We start from the raw sequence: 8,284 nt of genomic DNA on the forward strand, positions 1-8,284 counted from the left end.
AGGTGATTCTTGTCTGAAATCCACAACATTGCGGCAGTGCTTCCCTCATTTCATCAGTCCTACTCATTATGCAAGAGAATCGTGTGTAACATATTTCTTCTGATAAACCACCTGGAGGGGGACATCTCTCTAACTATTCAACACTTTGCGTCACTCTCAGCACCAAGCAATGTCTTGCATATGGCACACACTAAATAAGAACAAATCAATGAATCCTCCTTCTAATTTTGAACTCTTTGGTCTGCTTGACTAATTCCACCTCATTCATCTTAATACATTTAATAAAGATAAAGGGAACCCAGCCAATGCATCACATTCTGCTCATTTAGACAGCCCTGAGTGGACAGTGAGGGACACGACCCTCTCTTGAGCTGCCCTGTGTGGAACTTCTATCTAGAGAAGTAGTTCTTACAGGGTAGCACCCAAGGGCAGCATCAGCACCACCTAAGAAAGTTCTTGGGCCCCATCCCAGGGTCTACTGAACCAGGAGGTAGAGCCCAGGAAATTGTGAGTGAGATCCACTTTCACGAGTTGGGAAGGAGGCCTTTTCTCTCCAGATTAGGTCAACATCCCTGTAGCCTTCTGATGCTTTTGGCTTGTAGGGAAAATGTCTATTTTCTAAGGATTTATAAATGACTCCCTCTATCCTTCTGGCCTCTTGGACACCTCCTGCCCTTCCCACACTAGTTAGTGTGTAGAATTTGTAACTTGTTTTCTTTTTTTCTTATCTTTATAGTATGGACATCCTTCCAAGTCAGTATTTATAGATTGATCTCATTCTTTTATTTTTAACAATTCATATAATTAAGATTCATAGAATTTTCACACAACTGCTGCTGCTGCTGCTGCTAAGTCGCTTCAGTCGTGTCTGACTCTGTGCGACCCCATAGACACAGTAGGATGCAAATTCTATTTAAGTTCCATAGACTACAAACTAGGAGACAATGGAACAAATCCAGGGACATAAAACAAGGTGCAAGCATTTCATGGTCTAAAGGTACTGAAATCATACAGAATCTGTTCTCTTATCACCATGGAATTATGTTAGAAATCAGTATCAAAAGATGGTTTAAAATAGCCCACATATTTTCAGGTGCAATGTGATGTTTACCAAGAGAGATCTTTGACTTAGCCATTGAAAGCCTCAGTAAAGTTAGAAGACTGAAAAAACACAGAGGGTGATTGCAGAGAATAAATGAGAAATTAATATCAAAGATACTTTAAAAGCCCCATATATTTGGAAATTAAATGTCCATTGTTAAATGATGGGTGTATCTAAGAAGCCATAACAAGGTAAATATTTTTAATGGAATGAAAACGGACAGAGAATCTACCAGAATTTGTTGCATGCAGCTGAAGCTGCTCAGTGCAGCTAAATACAAAGTGGAATCTTGAATAAGGTATGAAAACAAATAACTGACATGCATAAGATTTTATGAAATTTGAGCAAAATCTGTACTTTAGTTATTACTATTGTTGTTCAGTAGCTCAGTCATGTCTGACTCTTTGTGACCCCATGTACTGCAGCATGCCAAGTTTTCTTGTCTTTCACTGTCTCCCAGAGTTTGCTCAAACTAATGTCCATTGAGTCAGTGATGCCATCCAACAATCTCATCCTCTATCGTTCCCTTCTCCTCCTGCCTTCAGTCTTTTCCAACATCAGGACCTTTTCCGATGAGTTGGCTGTTTGCATCAGGTGGCCAAAAAGTATTGGAGCTTCAGCTTCAGCATCAGTCATTCCAATGAATAGTAATAAAACAATGAATTTGAATAATACTGTATCACATGTTAATTTTCTGTTTTTTATAATCTTTTTAAAAATTTTATTTATTTATTTGGCTTTGCAGCATGTGGATTTTGGATGAGCTGGAAATAGAACCATTTCCTTCTAGCTTGGAGTTGCAGTGAGAGAAGGTATGATGCAAAAGAACTTTCTCTGTTTCTCCAGGCTTAATGCTGTGCTCAATTGTCTTTAATTTTCTTGTCAGAACAGACAGGTTAAATATCATATCTCCTTCGCCCTCCGCCTGCCTCTCCTGGCCTGCTAAGCTTGCGCTGTAGTTAAATACATTTTAGTGGCAGCTCTTTTGTTTCTTTTCTTTTAAAAGAGCCAAGTAAAGAGAAAACATGTTGTTTCTTTGCTTTCCCATTTAAGTAAATCTCTCTCTTTTTCATTTCTAAAAGTCTCTTTGCACTGGTGGTTTTGGTACTTACATGAATCCCATCAACTCTTAATGCATGCATTTTTGGAAGAAGCATTAGAAAATAATCTCTCTGCCTTTTTCACTCTGCCTGAGCCCCAGCTAGTCTAGCTAAAAAGCCATTTCTGCAGAAAAATGCCATCATCCTTTGGTCAAACACATAGCTGAGAGAGTGTTCGGTGGCTAACTTGTAATTGGTTAATTTGTATTATGCGAGTTCCATTCCTCTCTCTGTTGACAAAGGCAGCTTTGTCCACCAATAGTACTGCCCCATGGATGGAAATGTCCTGCATCCCTGGTGTCCAGTATGCAGCCACTGGCCACAAGGTGAGCACTTGAAATATATGCCTTGTGCAACTGAAGAACCATTTTCAACTTTATTTAATCTTCATTCATTGAAATGAGAAAAAGCCACATGTGGCTTTTGTTGTGGACGTCCAGGTCTATGAACAAGATCACTCTTGATTAGAAGGGAATGACTCCTGCCCCACCGTGTGCTGCTCTACAGACCACCTTGAATGCCTGGCGAGGGTTTACATGTCCCCCTGAGGGGAGTCGGCGGGGGGGTGGTTGGCTTCCTGAGCTGCTCCAGACTCCTCTTCCACCAAGCACACCACTGCCCTCAGCTCTCAGTGGTCCTGGAGTACGTCTGGTCATAGGGGCGATGGTAGGTCCCACAGCAGTGGCAGGGCCTGAGCTACAGGTGGGGAGCTCTTAGACTGTCAGTTCAAGTCCTGAGACCACAGGGGTCCTTCCTTAGCCACTTGGGGTCTGTCGGTCACTCTCCTGGAGCACAGGTCCACTGATGAACTGCACAAGGAGCAATGGACCAGAGATGCTTTGCCTCCTAGGCCTGAGATGCTGACATAACCAGGGGAGCCGGTGTCAGGAGACAGGGTCCAACAAGGAAAACAGACTCTGTGAGTTTTTACAACGCTGGACAGTGTAATGTGATGGAAAAGCCTCAAGCTGAAAGGGATGGTGAGGCAACTCAGAGATTAGCAACCACAGGATGTAGTTACCCTCACCCCCCACCACACACACCCCCTGATCAGGCTGGAGGATCAAGCTCTGTCTTCTTCCTCCCACCCTTCAGTCTCCTACTAATGTTTCCCATTGGGCAACCCAGTCGGAAGCCAACTGACACAGGAGTTACCCCAAGTCTTCTGTTACAGAGGACAGAGCAGGAGAGGGCTGAGGACTGGCCCAGAGTCTATGTGAGTGTGTTTAATATATGAGCCCCTACTGTTTCCCCAGTGTACAGTTATGGGGGGCAAGACCCATTCCCCTGCTTCCTGCCCAGTCTTCGCCTCCCCTGGTTCACAGCACATTTTGGAAGGACTGACACTGAAGCTGAAGCTCCAATACTTTGGCCACCTGATGCGAAGAGCCAACTCATTGGAAAAGACCCTGATGCCGGGAAAGGCAGGAGGAGGAGGGGACGACAGATGAAATGATCGGATGGCATCACTGACTCAATGGACAGGAGTTTGAGCAAACTCTGGGAGACAGTGAAGGACAGGGAAGCCTGGTGTGCTGCAGTCCATGGGGTTGCAAAGAGCTGGACATGACTGAGAGACGGAACAGCAATGCAGCACACCTGGTGGGGTGTCAGAGGTGTTTATGGACTAGTCCTCTTAGAAAGGATGCTGTAGAATAGGGTTCAACAATGGTGGTGATCTGGGCTTGAACTACATTTCAAAAAATTTTTTGAGTTATTTTTAATTAAAATTTTAAAACTTGATAATTAAAAAAAAATCGCATAACATAAAATTTACCGTTTTAGCCTTTTTTAAAGTTCAGAGGCATTAAATTTATCCACATTGTTGTACAACCAATTTCCAGAGCTCTCTTCATCTCACAAAACCCATCCGTTCTCCCCCAGCTCCTGACAACCACCATGGCGCTTTCTGTCCTTATGAATTTGACTGCTCTAGACACCGCTGAACTGAATTATTTTTGAAGTGACTGCCAACCTGGAGATTTTGTGGTTCAGGCTCAAAAGTCTGTGTAGTACAATGTCCCTGTGATTTAAAAACAAAACGAAAAAGAGCATCTGGGTGAGATTGCCGGGGGTGGATTCTTCCCTCAGAAAAAGAAAGAAATTCAGAAAGGCCTGATGCTGGCAGGGTAGGCTCCTATTGTGTGGCGTTCTCCTGGTGGGTGAGCTTCATTCCTGTGAGATCTAAGTCTGTTAGATTGCTGCTTTTAACCATTAATAATCCATTAGCCAGGATTATTGACTGGGAGAGCGGGAGAGTGCCCAAGGTACCTAGTGATTGTCTGGAGTTCCAGACATAATTTCTCTAGTCCCATGGTGGAGCAGCCACCCAATCTCCCTTTGGATCAGTCCCCTTCCCTGGCTCAATCACCCCAGCCCACCCATGCTTGAGACCCCTTTTCTGCCTGTTGGTTCAGCAGTGTGACAGGTGGTTCAGCCTCATTGCCTGTGTCTGTGACTGAGGTTTAGGACATGAGAGTGAATCTATCCCGGGTCCACCTGGTTTGGATATATGTAAACTGCTTGGTTTTGTCATTGTTGGTTGGTTGAGCAATATTCATAGCAGCTTTATTTGGAATAGTCAGAAACTCTGTGTAGGAAGAATTCTAAGATTCCTGGCCCTTAGGCTATAGGTGCTTTTCCCCAGTTATTCAAGAACTGATCTCGCTATGCCTGTAAAGTGACTTTGCAAATGTTAGGAAGGTTTCAAATCAGTTGAGTTTAAGATAGGGAGATGATCAGGTGTAGGCTTGGCCTGAAGCACACAAGCCCTTTAAATTTGGATCTAGAAGTCAGAGACTGGAGACATCAGAGATTTGAAATGTGAGGCAGGAGATTCAAACACGAGAGTTTTTCCACTGTTGGCTTAAAGATGGAGGGAGCCATGTGACAAGGAATGAAGACAGCCTCTGCGGGCCGAGAACAGCCTGTAACTGATAGTCAGCAAAAAAACCTAACTTGAGTCCTGCAACTTCAAGGAGCTATTTGACGGTGAATTTGTTCTCAGAGACACCAGAAAGGAATGTGTTATGGCTGACACCTCGACTGCAACCTGCGTTTCTCAGAGCAGAGAAACCTGGCCATCTGGGCCCGGCCTTCAGACCTGCAGAACTAAAACAAACAGACAGATACTGTTTGTAGTAGGTAAGGTGGCAGTAATTTGTTATGCCCCAAATGCTTAGTTTTCAATTAAAGTAAGAGACTGGATTTAGCATGAAGTTCAGCTCTCTTTAAGTAGAAAGGGCTGTTGTCTACTACCTAACTGAGTTCTTAAATCATTACAGGGTATGCAGTTTGGATATGGGTACAATTAATTATATAGTTAACTGTAGAGTTAAAACTAGTTCAATCTATGAGGAAATTGAGTCCCAGTGAAGATGATTGACAAGCCCAAAGCTCCACATCTTGTTAGTGCCTAAGCTGGGACTGGAGTCTAGAAGTCTCCTGAACTCAAGCCTGATGTTCTAGTTACATGCCCACATTCCTTTAAAACTATTTTAAAGTTTCAGGAGTCTGTGGGAAGGGCAAGGTATGGCTGTCCCTTCCTGGGCTTTTTCTAGAGGCATTAAATGCAGCTAGAAGGCAAGCAGGGCCCTTGGCCTGTCTGTATGGGGAGCCTGGTTATCTTGACTCCATTCCTTGGTGGGAAAGCCACCACCAGCTGCAGCTACAGGAGGCTCTGGGCAGGGGTCTGCAGGAGATGTCGAGAAAGGATCAAGTGCTGCTCCAGCTGGCACCTGCTACCCGTATTTCTAAGCCCGATAATCAAGGTGCTCACTGGCAGAAATGGGTGGAGGCCCAAACAAGGGGTCCTTGAGGGAGGATCTTCAGACATCTGTTCTCATCTGTTTTATTCAAAGAAATTCCTACACTAAACTGTCCCTGTTCCAGGTGATTGTGGGGGACCTGAAATCAGCCCCAGGCCATGGCTTAGATCTGGGCCCTGGAGTCTCAGAGATGATGGAAGTGAGGCTTTGAGGATTTAAGCTAGGGTTATTGGGAGTGAAAAGATGAAGGATGGGCTCCCTCCTCAGACAGCTATCCACATGTACCCCCATCGCATGTTCTGACCCAGGTAGTGTTTTTCCTTGGGGGCTCCATTTATGTGTCTAAAGAGCCCTGGAGTGCTCCAGCTGGAAAGGACCCCAGAGATGGATTAGTCCAACCCTCTCGCTGTGCAGGGGGGAAACTGAGGGTGCTGTGGGGTGGGTAGGTGGAGGGGGGCCAGAGTCACCAGATGGCAGAGTCAGGACCCAAACCTAGTGTCCTGGCAGATGGAAGACAGGCCATCTGTTGGGGAGAGGCTGCACTTCTGAAAGCTGTGGGCAGCCCTGTCTCCGTTAGTCTGGAGACAGACTTTTAGACACGCCTGTTTATTTTGACCTACTTACTGAGAATCTGCAGTCTTTTGAACATGGAACCCACAGACCTTGTTGAGAAACAGGTTGAAATCAGTAACATAGACCTGTAGATAGTTAACACAAGGAGAATGCATTTGCCTGGAGTAGATTCGGCATCAGACTAATCTGCCTGGATTAAAATCAAACTCCCCGTTACTAGCATATGCCTTTGACCTATAATCTTACCGAACTCCAGTCTCCTCATCTATAAATTGGGGATTTTAACAATTATAACTACCTGCTACTTAGAATTGTTGTGAGGATTAAATGAAGTCATTTAACAACACCTGGCATATTAGGAACACAATGCACTGAGTAATAAGTATGACGAGTGTCTTATTTGTGTGGGTCAGCTAATTGTGAATTTGCAGTGATCTGCCTCATTGAAACTGATCAGAGTCATTTGATTTCTTTGTGGAAAGTACTTATTATAGTTAAATGCAAAACTGGGCAGCATTCACCATCCCCTCTTACCTCCAAAGCTTTCTGAGGTAGTGAGATATTTTAAACAATTATCAGGTAGTTTATTAAGCACCATCACCGAAACTTCAGGAGGTAGTGAGGGACAGGGAGGCCTGGAGTGCTGCAGTCCACGGGGTTGCAAAGAGTTGGACACGACTGGGTTTTTGATCAACAACAACAATGTGCTTGGCTCTGGGTTACAAGCCTATCCATGCAGCAAGAGAAAGAGAAGACTTGGTCCTTTCCTTAAGAAACTTGAACTTGCTGAGAACACTCACTGCATGGCAGCACACAACATATCTGAACGTGTTCTGCCCCTGCGAGAGGTATGTGCTGCTGTTTCAGGGGTGGGATGGGCTTTGGGACCCAAGTATTTCTATTAGCTTTTTAAAAAAACACTTGCAACTCTTAGAACACTTTTAGACTTACAGAAAAATTCCAAAGATAATAATACTCCACACCCAGTTGGACCTATTATTAAAGTCTTACATTAGTACAGTATGTTAGCCCTATGCAATGAAACAATATTTATTATTAACCGAAGTGCATACTTTATTCAGATTTCCTTAGTTTCTTGCCTAACGTCCTTTTTCTGATTCAGGATTCTATCCAAGGTGCCTCATTTAGCCCTCGTGTCTGCTTTGGCACTTCTTGGTTGTGGCAGTTTCTCAGACTTTCGTTGTTCTGATGACCTTGACCGTTTCAAGGAGAACTGGACAGATGTTTTGTAGAATGTCCTTTGGGGAGAGACTAACACAAGATACCTTTTTCTGATGGACTGAGATTGAAATATGAGGCTGCCGGAAAGAAAGTTTCTCCTTCCCACATAGTGGACAGAAGGATGTGGACGTTGGAGGAGGGTTGACTGATGAGGGCTGCGGAATCAGGGATGAAACTTGGGTGGGGTAGACTTAAGGTTTGGGAAGGAAACTCTAGACCGGTAGTCCCCAACCTTTATGGCACCAGGGACAGATTTCATGGAAGACAATTTTTCAAGGGCCCAGGGGGGTGCAAGTGATGGGGAACAGCTATAAATAATGATGAAATTTTGCTCACTTGCCTGCCACTCACCCCCTGCCATGTGGCCCAGTTCCTAACAGGCCACGGACTGGTACTGATCTGTGGCCTGGGGGTTGGGGACCCCTGCACTAGAGGGACCATCCTGGCATTTCCTCAAAGACACAGCCTATTTTCTGATATGGCATTGGTAACCACATTTT

Source organism: Ovis canadensis, chromosome 22, assembly GCF_042477335.2.
Source record: "Ovis canadensis isolate MfBH-ARS-UI-01 breed Bighorn chromosome 22, ARS-UI_OviCan_v2, whole genome shotgun sequence".
In the NCBI taxonomy this organism is placed as follows: Eukaryota; Metazoa; Chordata; class Mammalia; order Artiodactyla; family Bovidae; genus Ovis; species Ovis canadensis.